Source organism: Neovison vison, chromosome 11 (assembly GCF_020171115.1).
Source record: "Neovison vison isolate M4711 chromosome 11, ASM_NN_V1, whole genome shotgun sequence".
NCBI classification, from domain to species: domain Eukaryota; kingdom Metazoa; phylum Chordata; class Mammalia; order Carnivora; family Mustelidae; genus Neogale; species Neogale vison.
In genome coordinates, this window is record NC_058101.1 from 36,363,777 (window position 1) to 36,379,497 (window position 15,721).

At 45.9% G+C, this 15,721-nt stretch overlaps 1 protein-coding gene across 1 annotated transcript in view; it reads right to left on the bottom strand.

Moving 5' to 3' along the window:
- KLF3 (Kruppel like factor 3) overlaps positions 1 to 4,800 on the bottom strand; it is a 37,013-nt gene extending 32,213 nt beyond the window's left edge. The window contains exon 1 of the mRNA XM_044224618.1: positions 4,472 to 4,800. The gene's annotated coding sequence lies outside the window, so the exon portion shown is untranslated. The remainder of the gene's footprint in view (positions 1 to 4,471) is intronic.
- Positions 4,801 to 15,721: the final 10,921 nt, after the last annotated feature.

A 15,721-nucleotide genomic window follows, 5' to 3' on the forward strand; every position in this document is an offset into this window, starting at 1 on the left:
AAGAGATGAAACGGTTATTCCCATTTTTTTTTCCTTTTATAACTTTAGTAATTATCAGACTGGTATAATTTTTCCAAATTGTTCAGCTTAGCTTTTAAAGGTCTGAAGTTTTTCTTTTTTCCTGATAAAATACCTAAGACCCTAAAGACATCTATTAGCCAACTACCTCCCTCTCCCCCCAAATGGAAGGAAAGTTAACTTGGAGTAAACTAAACAAAGATTCTGTCTACAAAAGTTAGGAGGATTGTTAACAGCTTTGGAACTAAAACTGAAAAAGTTGCTTCGAATTTGGGTTACTTACAAATTTTAGTTTAAAGGTCCCCTGCGCTGTAAGTCAGCTTAGTATTTCAAGTTTGCTTCTCCCATAGGAGAAAGAACAAATCTTATTGAAACTTCCAAGAGGCCCACTTTTTCCAAAGAAGGTTATCAGTAACCTTCTATTTGATTCTAGTAGTTTTCTTAGTATCATACTATGTACTTCCCTTTACCCATAAAGAATGTGGTAGAATGTGAAGTTAAAAACCAAAGTACTATTATCATCAATTTTGGGAGGAGAAGGTCTGATTTGCTGCCGTGGCAACTCTGAATTAATTCCATTAGAGAACACTGAAGATAATTCCTTTGGATTTTAACAAAAATCCAAAAATAAGTTTAAAAAGAATCTTGCCAGAAGTTTCTTGTCCAACTTATTTCTTTAAAAACTTGTTTCTGAAGAACCAAGAGAAAAAGTTAATAGGTTTTAAACAGTTAACCTAGAAATGTTAGCCCACAACTGACAGAATATACCCTCCCCCCAAAAATGGGGATTATGAAAAAGTTGGTGTAAGACAATAAAAACAAGAGAAGTCTCCTTCTGTTTTCAGAATATAAGATTAAAATTTTCCAGACTGTCATTAAAATGAATTTCTTATTTCCAGTTCTCCTTTTCTTGGGGCTTTTTCTTCTTAGAACAGGTCAGAAATCAGATGCAGAATCCAGTGTGGTCCTTTGGAAAATGATCCTAGTACTCCCATCTTTGTCTTTAAAAGAGATGATCCTGGGCTGATTCCCTCAAATGTAGCTTATGTTTCTAGCTTCAATACTTTTCCTAAATAAACATCTCCTCCTTAAAAACCTAGGCGAGATTTTCCAATCAGCCCAGGGGGCCAGGAATGCTTCAACTTTCCCTCCATGCAGTGGGGCCTCCTGTCTGGAGGTCCACTGCTCCTGGGGAACGAGGGTGTGGCCAAGGGTGGGCCACAGCCTGGAGATAATGCTAGGTCTCGGTGACTGTAAGGTGGCAATCCTCCCCTCCAAAATTGACAGCTTCAGGGCCAAATGCCTATCTCCAAGCAAACACCCTGCCCACCTCAACACAAGAATGGAAAACCAACCAAGGCAACCTCCGTTTAGCCTTCGGGCCAACCTGCACGCGTATTTCTCAGAGTCACACTTTGGCGATGATGAATTTAAGAAGGTGCAAGTATTTATTCACTCACAGAAACACACTGGAGCAAAGGGTATATGTAAAAAGGTTAACTGACTCCTCGTTATGACATAACACAGGCCTCTTAGGCAATCGCCAAGTGTGTAGAGACAGGATAACTCCCTGGGTGGAGATCGGGAGTTTAGGGGCAGGGACCACGGCCTGGTCGCGGCTACTGATCAACCAGAAAACAGCCTGAAACAGGAAAGAGCACACATATGCCACTTGGAATGTATGACGCAAACCCCAGCCTTGAAACAAAGAACAGGAAACAGCTCTGCTGGCTGTGCTGGAGAGCGAGCAGAGAAACATTGAGCCGGCCCTCCCTGACCCTATATTCATGAGCAGCTGGAGTTTTTTAAGACAACAACAGGGGGGTGGAGGTGTTTGTTCCATGGGTGTGAATAATAACACCAGCTTTATACAGGGGACCTGCCCTATTTACAAATAGGAGCTTCCACATACAGTAAACACCGTAAGTGAACATGTAATTTTATCACATGCAGGCAGCAGAGACCCTTCCTAATTAACACCAGCCTCCTTTCCCATTTCTTTTGTCTCTTTCTCCCCCATCCCAATGGCTGGTCTCTAGCCTCCATCAGATCGGGGGTGAGGGTAATGATCACTGCTCAGCCTCAGCATCCCGAGAAGGCAGAGAGAGCACTGGTAAGAATTCAGAGTACACTGGGTTAGTCCATATAACCGTGTGTCCCTTCACTATACAGAACTACATTCCTAGACACAGAGTGTGGGCCACCTAGAGTCACCCCTCCCCCCAAATTTCACCATCTTTTTCAACTGCATTAGTTAGAAACCTATCCGCACCCAGCTGTACATCTGTTCTCCCTGTCCACACATCTAAAGAAATTCACCTTTGGAGAATGTCACTCTGTTCCTGACATTTCATTTAACCCGAGAGTGTCATACAATCTGGAGGCCAGAATATCAATTTTTTACAAGATATCGGAAAACGTCTATTTTCCCTTAAGTATATTTAAGGTAGTAAAAACCATTCTTAGAGTCCCCCCACCCCCATTGTCTCTTTTTTTGGTTAGTTGGTCAGGACTGTTCAACTCAGGTTTCCACAATCAGAGACTGAACAAAATGTGTGTAGACAAAACTACAGGTGGAAAAAAAAAAAAGGCATTACTGTGCCCATAGCAACCAGAAGATTGGGTTTTAATTTAGAAACTTTGCAGTGAAAAAACAATAGCATGTTTTATATCTGACAAGATTTTGTGGTCTTAGCAGCTACTTTTCTTTGTTGTTCTAACATTTTTATACCTGCATTCCCCTTCATGAAAGCCCAGTGTTCCTTGAAGTGTATCTTTACTGAACTTAAATAGTACACTGAGCTCTTTTTCTTCTAAGACTTCGGATGCAAACCCCACTGACTGGAGGACAGGAGACAGTTTCCCTAGAGAGTTGAAATTCATCAAACATCCCATTTCAGGTCTCTGTTAATGAGCTACGGTCAACATATTCCATGCTTGGAGCCAGAAGAAACTCATCTGTCCGTTCTTTCTTAAAAAAACACGAACTCTCCACGTTTTGGAGATGTTAATATTATCAGACTGGTTTTCCCCTAAAAGCAAGTGTTTCCTCCAGTGGCAGATCATCATCCAGATGGATTTCTTATAAAAATGCTGCTCAAATTCATACAGAAAGCACTATAAAAAAAAAAGTGCAAAATTGCTCAGTGGAAAAACCTATAATGAACAACTGTCCATTCTACTCCATTTTGCTAATAATTATACACTAAATGTAAATGAAGTCAGAACTCCACTACATACTTCTCCTCAAATACCAGACTCCTGTGAGACTATAACTGATATATTTAAAATATCCTGGGTGGTATTAGTGGAAAAATGCATTCTGAGCTAGTAAAAAATTCAGTGCAAAATGTTTATTTTAGTGCAATACACGGTGAGCAATTCCAGGTTCCGTTTCACCTGACTTATTAAAAATAAGTCCAGCTCACACAGATTCTCCATCTATTATTACTGTCTATAGCTGTGAAATGTAACGCAGAAGATCCTCCCTGATATAAGTGGATATGACAATTCCAAGTATTATCTGCCATCTCCAAGAAAGCCACTCTGAAATGCTAGGTAAGTCCCAAGGGTCCATCCAGGTCCAGGGGTCAGTCTCTTAAGTCCCCACACGGCTCGAGTCCCTAACGCTGCAGGGACTTGCCGAAGGCGCTCTCCGCCTCCAGCCTCGCTGCAATCCTTGCTCCAGGCACTGCGGCAGGTTCTCGGTGTGCCCCCGAGGAGGACTCTCCAAACCCGGCCATCTCTTTTCTCCTGCCCCTGAGGATCCAGACGCCCTAGCAGCTCCTGGGCTCCAGAAGCGAGAATGGGATGCTGCCTTCAGTCCCCACGGCCCCAAGTTTCTTCCCAGAGGGCCCGGGAGGCTGCTCCAAGTTTGCTCCGGCGGGCCAGCGGTCGCGCGCCCCGTCCGAAGAGGGGGGCGGCGGGGGGCGGAGAGGGGAGGGCGCGGGAGCGGGGGGTGGGGGACCCGGAGGGGGAGGAGCAGGAGTGCGCGGCCTCCTCGCTACCTTTCTCCAAACAACGTTGCCACACGCGGAGAGCACTGAGATTTCTGGGGCTTTGGAGGGAACTGCGAGCGGGCGGGAGGGCGGGCGGCAGCCGGGGGACCACACAGGTGAGCCCCCGCCCGCAGCCTCGCCCGGGCCGCAGCGGGCGCCGCGGGTCTCGGTCCCCCGCACCGCGGGATCCGCACGGTGGCTCCCCCGAATCCCACACTTTCAACCGCCGAACCCGGGGTTTCCCCCATCCCCCTCGCCTCCCCTTCCGCCCCCACCCCCGGCTTCGAGGAGCTGTTGCACTTTCCCAAGCCCACAGGCGCCCCCACCCCCGCGCTGCACCCCCGGCCCATTAACGGCGCGACCCCCCTCCGGGGGAAAAAAGAAATGAGACCGGACGAGTCAAAAAGGGCGACAGCAGGAGTCGGGGCGAGGGAAGGTGAGGGAAAGGGACTTACTTTTCGAGGCGCGGTGCTGAGCGCTGCAGACGAGAAATAAAGGCCCGGCTCCGAGCCGCCTTGAACCCCGCGAATGCAGTAATGTCAGCGCGCCAACCGGGGCGGCGGTGGCGGTGGCGGCGCAGGGCACGGGGACAGGAACGGGGACGGGCGCGCGTGCGGCGGGCGCTCGCGCTGCGCTCCGGCTCGGGCCCCGGCTCCGCGCGGCTCCGCTCCTGGCTCCCCTCTGGCTCCTGGCACCAACTCCGGGCAGTCACATGACGCCGGCGCCGCTCGCTCTGCGAGCCTCCCGGGGCTGGCGGGGTAAGTAGAGGCTGGGACCCGGGGTGGGAGGGTCAGGGAGGGGAGAGGGAGCCGCCGCGGCCGCCCGGGCTGGGCGGGTCCCCACCCACTTGGGTGGAGGCAGCCGCCGGAGGGGTCGGCCGAGTCACTCGCGCAAACACGCACCCCGCCCTGCGCCCTTCCCCCGCCACCCCCGCCTCCCGCGCCGCCTCCGCCCCGCCCCGCCCAGTCACCCGGGGACGGCCTGACAGACAGTCATTATTCCCCGGAGCCGGGCGCCGCCCCGCCGGCCCAACCTGTCCGGCGAGGCGCGGGGCGGCCGAGGGGCTGGGCGTGCGCGGCGCGGCCCCCGCCCCGGAGCCTCCGCCCTTCGCCCTCCGCCCCCCAACCCCCGCCCGGCCCGGCCCGGCCCCGCGCACCCGCCCCAGCTCCGGAGTCCCCGCCCGCGCCCCCTCCCTGCGCCCCCCGTCCCCCCAAGTCCCCCGCCCGCTCGGGACCCGCCGCCGCGCCGCCGCCCCAGCCCGGGGGGAAGGAAGGGCGGCGCTGCCCGCTCCGGGCGTCACAGGGCTGCAGCCCGCTGCGCCGCTTCCAAAACACACAGCCGGGCGCGCGGGCCGGCCGAGGCGGGGGACCCGGGCGGCCGGGCCATCAATCAGCCGGCTCCGGCGGGAAGGGCGGCCCCGGGCGCGGCGGGAAGGGCTGGGCCCCGCGGCCAGCGCGGCCCCTCCTGGGCCGAGTGCGTGCAACTCTCTTAAAGAAAAAGCAGGAAAAGGCAGCGGCGGTGAAAGAACGGGAGGACCGGGGCGGATTCGGGGCAGAAGAGCGGCGGGAAAGGGGAGGGCAGTGGGGAGGACTTAAACCCTAAAACGCTCCCGAGTTTCCAAGGTCATTCGAAGCAGTGTTAAGAGCGATCTTTCTTTGTGCCCGGGACGCTGGGTCCCCTCGTCGTCCTCCCCGCGCAGGGGCGGCCCGGGTCGGGCGTGGGGGGCGCGTCCCCGCCGTCCCCTCCCCAGCTCCGGGCTTCTTTGAAGGTCCTGGGACCCCCCGAGGCAAACTTCCCACGGGCCGGGCCTGCCACTGGAGCGAAAAGGCAACCGGTAGCAGCGGCATTTGCTCAGCCGGGCCTGCCTGAAAAGTTGGCAAACTTCGGTCGGGCTCCTCCTGCTCGGAGGGAGGACTTCGGGCCAGCAGAGGGCTCGGCCCGGCGACCTCTCTTTTTTTTGTCGCTTCCCCGGGACCGAGCGCGAGCGTGCTCGGTGCGGGGCGGCGGAAACGTGCTTGCGGTCCTAGACAGGCCCCTGGGAGAACTTGGTATAGCATAGCCCCCGAGTTTAATGCTTTTTTGAATTTCTTTTAAACAGTATTAATGAAATAAAGAATGTAATAAAAAGAACAAAGGACAAATTGGTTCAATTGTTTTAGTCCTGCGTAATGTTTAAAAACTCCCTGCTTGAGTGTATGGCTTGTTATTGCTTCAAGATGTTTTAAAGGCCCTTTAAGTTCACCATTCTCACTTTGAAGCTTCATCCAGGCATGGTACTACTTAAAACCTGGAGATACTGTATATACCGAGCCCCATCATGTAGCTACGCAGTATTATAAAATTAGTACCGGGTAACCTCAAGGAGTGAAATTGCATGTTATAAAAAAAAAAATGCACATAACATAAAAGACCACGTGGAGAACAGCCAGCTCGGACACTGGTTCCTGTGCCATCTCTCTGTTCCATAAGATTAAGCTTTAAATGTAAAAGGGATGAGGAGTTTCTGTTAACAAGAAAAGAACAGATGCAGGAAAATAAGTTGGATTTGTGTCAATTACTAATTGCAATTCATTGATCAGTAACTTCAAATGTCTCATTGGATGGCTTAGATGTGTATTAGCTGAAAGACGGTATTAGTGATGACTGATGAAATCATATTGCATTTCCAGGTCTGGCTCCGTAATGGGGGCTCCAAAACCATAGGCTTTGCTCAGAGGACACTATAGGTGAAAACCTAAAGCACATAAACCTGTGTTCTTTACATTGTTCATGTGGGTGTGGACCCAAAGGAGAAACTTGAAATAGGTCTGAGAAAAGTGTGATCCAAGATAAGCAGGGAGTGGCTTTGATATGGAAGGTGGGGGAAGGAGGAGAAAAGTCGTAAAAAAGTTTAATTAATGAACACACTGTGTTCAGTGCCCTGTGGGAACAGCTGAAACACAGCTTGTACCAAAATGAAGGATCCAGGGGAGGAGACCACCATCCATCCAGGTATCTACCACACCAGAAATGCCTGGAGTTGTTTTTGACTCCTCCCTTCCCCTAGCTAGTCAGAGCACTGTCATTCACTGAATCTTGGACCTCTTCAATCCCTACCCCGTTCTTTGACCACTCTTCTGGTCCAGCCCACTGCCACAGTGTCTTGTTGGTCATCTTGTTTGTAGTGTGGGGTGGGGGGCTCAAGTGTGGGAAAGGGACTGGAGCAAGGGAACAATGAGAATACTTTTTCTAAAATGCAAACCTGAACGTGTCAATGTCTTCATTACATTCCCATCGGATAAAGTCCAAGAGTTTACTACCTGTGCTGACCTGGCCTCCATCTATCTTTATAGACCCATCTCCTTCTATTGCCCCCCACCCTACTCTGCCCTCCAGCAACGCTCAACTTTTTCCCCTCCAACTCACTCTCCCCACCTCTGGCCCTTCGCACATGCTGATTTTTCTAGGTGGACTAGCCTCCTTGCTTTCTCCCCCAACTCCTGACTTCCACTCTCATTTCTGTACATTGTTTCCATCCTTTAATTATTGACTTACATGACATTTTCAACAAAATGGTTCTTGTCTTACCACCATCCCTCACCCCACCTTTGAATGAGTGGAGGCGCTCCTTCTTGGTGCTCTGATAGCACTCACGCTCCACCTCTTGTAACTCTTTCTTAAAACTGGTTATTTAACTCTTTTTCCATGACTCTGAAATAAGAAACTCTGTGAGGGCACGGACATTGTCTTTTTAGCAAAATTGTATCCTTGTGGCCCAGGTGCTCAATGTATATTTGTAAAATGAGCAAGTGTCAGCTATGAATTGGGAAGAAGTCATTCAGAGACTAAACAAATAAGAGAAGAATTGGTGAGGGTTAAAGTGGCAGTGGCCATGAACTGTATATACCTTTGAGATAGTGAAAAGGAGGGAGTTCTCTCTCCCTGAATGTCTTCAAGAAGTAGAGTGAGATGGTCAAAGTGGCGCCTGGGTCTTCTCTTTATCCTTAACATTAGCACAGTGCCCGCACTTGCTCGGTTGTTCAAGACCATCCCCAGAAACGATATATCTCAATCTTGGTCCTTGTTCTAGCTGCTTACTCTTGTTCTTAGAGGACAGTAGATCTGTCTGGTTTAGGTCTGGGGCAGCACATACTGGGGGAAGGATACCCGGCCCTGGCCCCAGCCTTTCTGCTCCCAACCAGTCATGGCAGTCCTGGTCTCTTTTGCCAGCGACTGGCCAGAGAGTAGTAGATAGATGACGTAGTTCTGGCCAGTAGGGCAGGAAGGGAAGTGTGCTGGGGCTTGTTTTTCATCCTGAGTGAAGGAGACTCTTGCAAGGATAAACTCCTAGACCTGCTTTGGGAGTTATGTGAGAATGTGATTCTTGAAGCTGTGGCAGCCATCTTGTAAACATGAGAGGAAACCAAGGTTTCAGATTTCCATAGGGAGAGCTCTTTATTCATCCTTAGCCGGCAGGGTCTGGTAAATAGAAGGTGTTACAAAAGTAACTGTTGATTAATGGCTGACAACTAAAGAGTAACAGTGTGTTGAAACTGATTCAGAGCTGCATGGACCCAAACTACTGCACACCACCATTTTCTCTTCTGTGGCTCGTATCATAGTTAGCTCCATTTCAGGAGATCTCTTTCTGCTACGCAATGACATATTCCTAAGATTTCTTCTTCTCCCACTCTCTTTCAGAGCTTTTCCATTCCTTCCCACAGGAAAGTTTCTCTTTTTCATTTGACAATGCATATTACAAAGGTAGAAAAGTGTCATGTGTTTAAGAAATTATGAACAACACAGATAATATCTACCTTAAAGGATAACAAAGCCATATAGTTTTTTCTTTTTTTTTTCTCTGCTAGCTTTATTGAGATATTATTGGCCTATAGCATAGGTAAGTTTAAGGTGTATGACATGGTGGTTAGAGACACCTATATATTGCAAATGATTGCCACAATAAGGTTAGTTAACATTGCCATCCCCTCATGTATGTGTGTGTGGTGATGACATACATAAACTTACCCTCTTAACAACTCTCAAGGACATAACACAATATTGTTAATTATTTTTACCATGCTGCACATTAGCTCCCTAGACCTTTTTCATTTGCTAGCTGGAAATTTGTGCCCTTTGACTGACATCTCCCCATCTCCCCACGAGCCCCTGGAAACCACCATTCTATTGCCTGTTTCTATGAGTTTTGGCTTTTTTCGATTCCACATAGAAGTGAGATCACTTCTTTGTCTTTCTCTGTCTGACTTATTTCACTTAGCATGATGCCTTCAAGGTCCATCTGTGCAAAAGGTAGGATTTCCTTCTTTTTTAATGTGTGTGGGGGTATATATATATATTATGTGTGTATATACGTGTGTGTGTTTGTGTGTGTATATGTGTGTGTGTATATATATATATTTATATATATACTGCACGAGAGTGAGAATGAGAGAGAGACATTTTTTTAATCCATTCATCCATCAGTACTTGTTTCAATATATTGGCTATCATAAATTATGCTGCAATGAACATGGCAATGCAGCTATCTCTTTGAGATAGTGATATCATTTCCTTCGGATATCTACCCAGAAGTGGGTTTGCTGGATCCTATGGTCCTACTGTGAACTTTTGGAGGAACTGCCATTCTGTTTTCCACAGTGGTTATACCAATTTTCATTCCCCTCAACAATGCAGAAGGCCTCCCTTTTCTTTACACCTTCACCAATACTTGTCTCTCATCTTTTTTTGTAACAGCCATTCTAACAGGTGTGGGGTGATATAATATTGTGGTTTTGATTTGCATTTCTCTGATGATGAGTGATGTTGAGCACTTTTCGCATACCTCTTGGCCATTTGGATGTCTTCTTTAGAAAAATATTTACTCAAGTCAAGTCCTTTGCCCATTTTTTAATCAGATGGTTTGTTGGTTTTTGTTACCGAGTTGTATGAGATCCTAATACATTTTGGATATCAACCCCTCATTGGTAGATAGTTTGCAAATATCCTCTCCTATAGTGTAGACTACCCTTCCGTTTTGCTGATTGTTTCTTTTGCTGGGAAGAAGCTTTCTAGTTTGATGTAGTCCCATTCGTTGATTTTTGCTTTCGTTGTTTGTGCTTTTGGTGTCATATCCAAAAAACTGTTGCCAAGACCAAGGTCAAGGGTTTTCTCCCGTGTTTTCTTCTAGTCATTTAACAGTTTCTGGTGTTACATTTAAGTTTTGAATCCATTTTGAGTTAATTTTTGTAAGCGGTATTAAGATATGGGGTCCAGTTTCATCCTTTTGCATGTGAATATCCGGTTTTTCTAATATCGTTGGCTTTTTTTAAGATTTTATTTATATTTGACAGAGAGAGAGATCACAAGTAGGCAGACAGGCAGGCAGAGAGAGAGGGCTAAGTAGGCTCCCTGCTGAGCAGAGAGCCTGACTTGGGGCTCGATCCCAGGACCCTGAGACCATGATCTGAGACGAAGGCAGAGGTTTAACCCACTGAGCCACTCAGGCACCTCCTAATATTGTTTTTATTAAAGAGACTATCCTTTCCTCACTGAGTATTCTTGGCTCCTTTGTCAAATGTTAGTTGACCGTATATGTATGGGTTTATTTCTGGGTTTTCCATTCTGTCCTATTGCTCTATGTGTCTGTTTTTATGCCAGAACCATGATACTGTGATTGTCATAACTTTGTGATATAGTTTGAAATCAGGGATTCTGATGCCTCCAACTTTGTTCTTAGATTTGTAAAGCCATATGTTTTTGAAATAAAATTAGAAATGCTAGACTAAGGGTCATCTATCTCAAAAGCACTAGAAAGGGCCCAGAGATTCTCTTTGGTTTCTCCCAGATTCCACCAATATTATCCATCAGCCCATCCATTCATTCAATTTTGGTTTGCCAAGAAGTATTGAGGTAGAGTTAGGTGACCAAGAGTTATAATAAACATGAAACTGAATGTATGATCTCTCCCCTTCCCCCACCCGACCCCTCCAGGAGCTCTCAACATTTCTAGGACAGATGGAACTCAACATTTCTAGTACAATTGGAACTGTCGTGGATTATGTCTGGCAAGGCAATGCAATTGAAGGACTGTGGTACAAAACAGTTGAAATGTTGGATCCTGGAATCTAAGTTGAAGAGCTGAAACAGAAGGGGACACTGGAGAGATGGCCAAAGGATCAGTGAACTGGACATTTCAAACACATCGAGGAGAGGGCATCTTGGGAATAATGTAGTGAATGACCTGAAAGGTTAGGAGATGAGCAGTCTGAGAGTGGGGACATGTGGCCTTAACATTTAAAGATGGCACAGCACCAGAGATGACAAGGCTCAGGGTGTACCTCTGAATGTGGGAGACTACAAGAGGTGGTAAGACCAAGGGAAAAAATGACTGGGGTACTGAGCAAGTTCATGGAGCCTAAAAATTACTCAGAACTGTGGCTGGACTTGGGGTCAAGAACAAAACCCAGGCCATCAGACCACATCTTGCTTTCATGAGAAAAAGACTTCAAGGACCTGGTGACCAACAGCAACCAGAAGAGAACAGTTAAGACACAGCCTCCTTTATCTATGATTAAATGTGCTTTCCTTGCATCATGATGATTTGAGTTAAAAATAATCATTCATATGGGGTTGTTTATTAGTTACTTTACTAATAAAATATGTCAATAGTTTTGTACTTTTTATTGCAAATGTACTATTTCTGCTTCATTGAGAGTTCGAATCCCCCTTTGGAGGGAAGAGAGGACTTATCAGGGATCTCAAATACAATTTATTATATCATTTCAAAGGGAATATATCACTATACTATTTGAAAGGGAAATGAATGGTAATTTCCAAATCAATGACCTATGCATGTAGAATGTGACTTATTTCGAATTTGGGGACTACCTAGATTTCTCCTGTGCTGGGAGCACAGTGTGTAATGAATGGGGGAACCCACAAAGTAAGAGAAACCACTTGCCATTTTTCAACTGATTTCAGAATGAGCCTGATTCTTTATGTTTGCTGCCCTTCCCTCTCATGGAAAAACTATCGACACTGAAGTCCTGGGTTTAAGTTAGTTGAGCTAAGTATGAGTGGAACCTTTCCCATAGGTCTGCGGTAGGTGCAGGAGTGACGAAGCTAGCACAGAGAGGGTGTGTGAATTATGTTCTAGGGAAGTGGCCTGGCCACCTTCCTTTTTCTGCTCATTCCAAGTGTGCTGTAAACTGATACCCCAAACTCTGAAGACTGAAGTGCTTACCTCCATGGCAAAGCACACGTTTCACTGGTACTTGCCGGGGAAGAAGACTTCTGGCTTTTTGTTCCTTAGCCTCTCAGGCCAGCCAGCCAGTGAGACCCGACTTACAAATAATTTTAGAAGCTTTGCTGATATGTTCTGGGAAACAGTCAACAGATGGTAGGATCATATGAATGATAGAGAGTTCTTTATCACCTTCGTCATTCAAAAAGATTTGCTACCTGAAGACAATATTAAAGTCGTAATAATGGTCCTATGAAAGTGATAGGAGTAGGGTGATTTTTTTCTTTGCCTTTGAATACTTTTCTGGTTTTTTTCTTTAATGAGCATATACTACTTTTGTGATAAAAGAAGAAGAAGAAGAAGGGGAGGAGGAGGAGGAAGAGGAAGAAGGTTTGCTTTTAAAAAGAGCCCAGAGGGATGCCTGGGTGGCCCTGTTGATTAGGTGACTGCCTTCGGCTGGGGTCATGATCCTGACGGTCTTGATTCCAGGGTTCTGGGATAGAGCCCCGAATTGGGCTCCCTGCTCAGTGGGGAGCCTGCTTCTCCCTCTCCCTCTGCTGCTCTGCCTGCTTGTGCTCCCTCGCTCTTTCTGTCAAATGAATACAAAAAGTCTTTAAAAAAATAAAAAATTAAAAAGTCGAGAAAGAAATGTGTATGTTGTGTATGACTAAATGTGGGTCCTCAAAGCACAATTTTGCGGGCTGGGTCCTTGAAAGCACCCTGGACGCAGAGGTGTGTTTGTGTGCTTGTGACTTTTGAAGCAGGGTGGAGTGAGAAGGGAAGGAAGGGCTCTCGCAGGGGAGAACTGTGGGAGAGGGTGAACATCTCCTTTTAGTGAGTCTAACTTGTTCATGGCTGCTTGAATCGCTGGACCTGTGCGGATTCTTGGAACCGGAATTCGTCCTCAGAATAATCCGTATTATTTTTTTTTTTATGATTTTATTTATTTATTTGACAGAGAGAGATCACAAGTAAGCAGAGAGGCAGGCAGAGAGAGGAGGAAGCAGGCTCCTGGCTGAGCAGAGAGCCCGATGCGGGGCTCGATCCCAGGATCCTGGGATCATGACCTGAGCCGAAGCCTGAGGCATTAACCCATTGAGCCACCCAGGCGCCCCGAATAATCCGTATTTATTTTAAAAACCACTCCAAGGAGTAAATGTTAAAAACAAAAACAAAAATAGAAAGCCCAGCACGTTGGACTGAGTAGAGCCCAAGTTCTTATTTCTTAAAAGATAGAAGTGTACTTCCTGGAGCACAAGGTCCACTCACCCTGTCCCTGGGTCTCTCGCCGGGATCGGTCGATTCAGCGGGAAACACAAGAGTCCGCGCGGGGGCTGCGCGGGGCCTGACTGTGCGCGAGGCTCGGTTCAGCTTCCCAAAGCACCATCATCGATCCAGGGGCGAGGACGGCGCCTCGGCTATTGGGGTTCTAGCTTCTCTCCGATTTCTTCCCAAGTTACATCTGTTTGTTATTCTTAAAGTTTTCTGGGTAACTATAAGCAACAGACCTTGTTAGTTCCTCTTGAGATCGCCCACTACTCCCCACCCTTATTTCTCACCTCCCAGCATCCTGTTTGTCTCCCTGACTGTCCCCCGCCCCACCCCCACCCCCGCCCAGCTTTTAGCCATGTTTTGCTTCCTTCAGGTAGTAAATTTTAAATTTCTGTCTTTGTCAGTGTTCTTCATACCACAGGAGGCCTGCCGTAGATTCATTTTGTGTTCACTGACTTATGATTACTTCTCCTGTGAATAATTTTAAAGTGTGTGCCATGGACATTCCAAGGTGTGTCTCCCCCACCTTGTCTTGAAGATCCTGTACTTCCAGAAAATTTGGAAGGGTAGAGAGCCTAAGAGAAAATATGGGAAACTTTGAATGGAGGTACAGGGTCTTTTTTGGTGAGTTTTGCCTATTTAAAATTACGCTGTTTTGATAGGAACAAAAAAATCTACAATGTAAATTGTGTTTATACTCACATTGGGATAATCTTTAGCTTATTAAATTTTAAAGAATATTTTGGCCTGTCCATAATATTATATGAACTATTTACACTTACATTTCGATTTTACTCAGTATTATTGCAAATGGCTCTATTAGCTATTAAACGCTATGGAATCCGGCCTCTCTTAAGTCTTGCAGGTTTAGAGAAACACTAAAAAAGTTTTTGTTTTGTTTTGTTTTTTTAGAATACCAGCATGAAAAAGTCACCAGTACCCCCCTGAATATATGGTTCTGCCTAGTAGTGGTATCTTCACAGGAGAGCAAATTCATTTTCTAAAAAAAGGAGGAAAACGCTTTCAAACTCATTAAATACACCTTTTGCTACACAGTAATTTATCTAATCAGTTTCTTTTTCTCCACTGAAGATAAGAAAAATAGAGACTCAAAAGAGCAGAAATGGACCATGATGTATTTTTAACCCCCTTTCTCCTAATACTTTGTAAATGTCTGAAAGGTTAAGATTCCCTCCAGATACACACATTTTCTCTCCTTTCCATGTTTGTTTATTTGGCGAATTTCTCAAATACAATTCGCTTTCTTTCACTTAGTGCTGAAAAGACAAGGGCATCTTAAGATCCCAAGAAGATTCAGGAGGAGACAGGAAAGGTCTCCACGAGGGTTTATTACCATGTCCCAGGAGAGATGATTTTGGTAGAATCTTAGTTTGCTTCCCCTTCTCGCCACCCCCCAAATTTCTCAAGGTGTTCCCTGTTCTGTTGCCTTTGAAGGTACTTTGCCAAAAGTCTAGTCCTCAGGACTTTGTGATTTTGATTAGATGATGGTTCTAAGAAATGAATAGTGCCATTTGGATGACGACATCTGTTATATTTCCTAATGTAGTTTCCTTTACTTTCTTCTGTACTTCAAGCAGAAGTACACTGAGAGCCTTAAAAACAAACAAGCAAACAAACAAAAAACCCAGCTAATTTAATCTTAGACCATTTGGTGCCGATGACCTGATGAAGATGTATTGTCTAATTCAGACACAGTGATTGCTATGTCTGATGCCTGCCCTAATAACACTGTTGATTACGTTATTTCAAGTCTGGATAACAGTCTTTCTATTTCATAGTCTTTAAAAACTAGGAAAGGAAAGCAGTATTTGTTCAGCTTATTTTAAAGAAAATGTTTCTTGTATTATTTTTTTAAATGAGTCTAATTCAGATTTTCCTTTTGAGTCTAAGAAAGAAATATTCCAAAAGAGTTTTAAGAACTGTTTTTATACTCTAGAATTATCTACCCCCCGCTTCAGCTTCTCAGTGCAATTTATATTTTTAGTTAGCTTGACCTCCAATAAGTTGTTTGTAAGCTAATTAGGGTAAGGGTTTTTTATCTTTTTATAGCTTCTGTTACAATTCTTTATACTTAACAGTTTTGTATTATTCCAAGAGCTAACTGACTTTACAATTTAAATAAGTTGTTTTCTCATTAGAACTTAAGTATCTATATAAGGACGTGGCTACTCTGATTTATATAGTATCAATT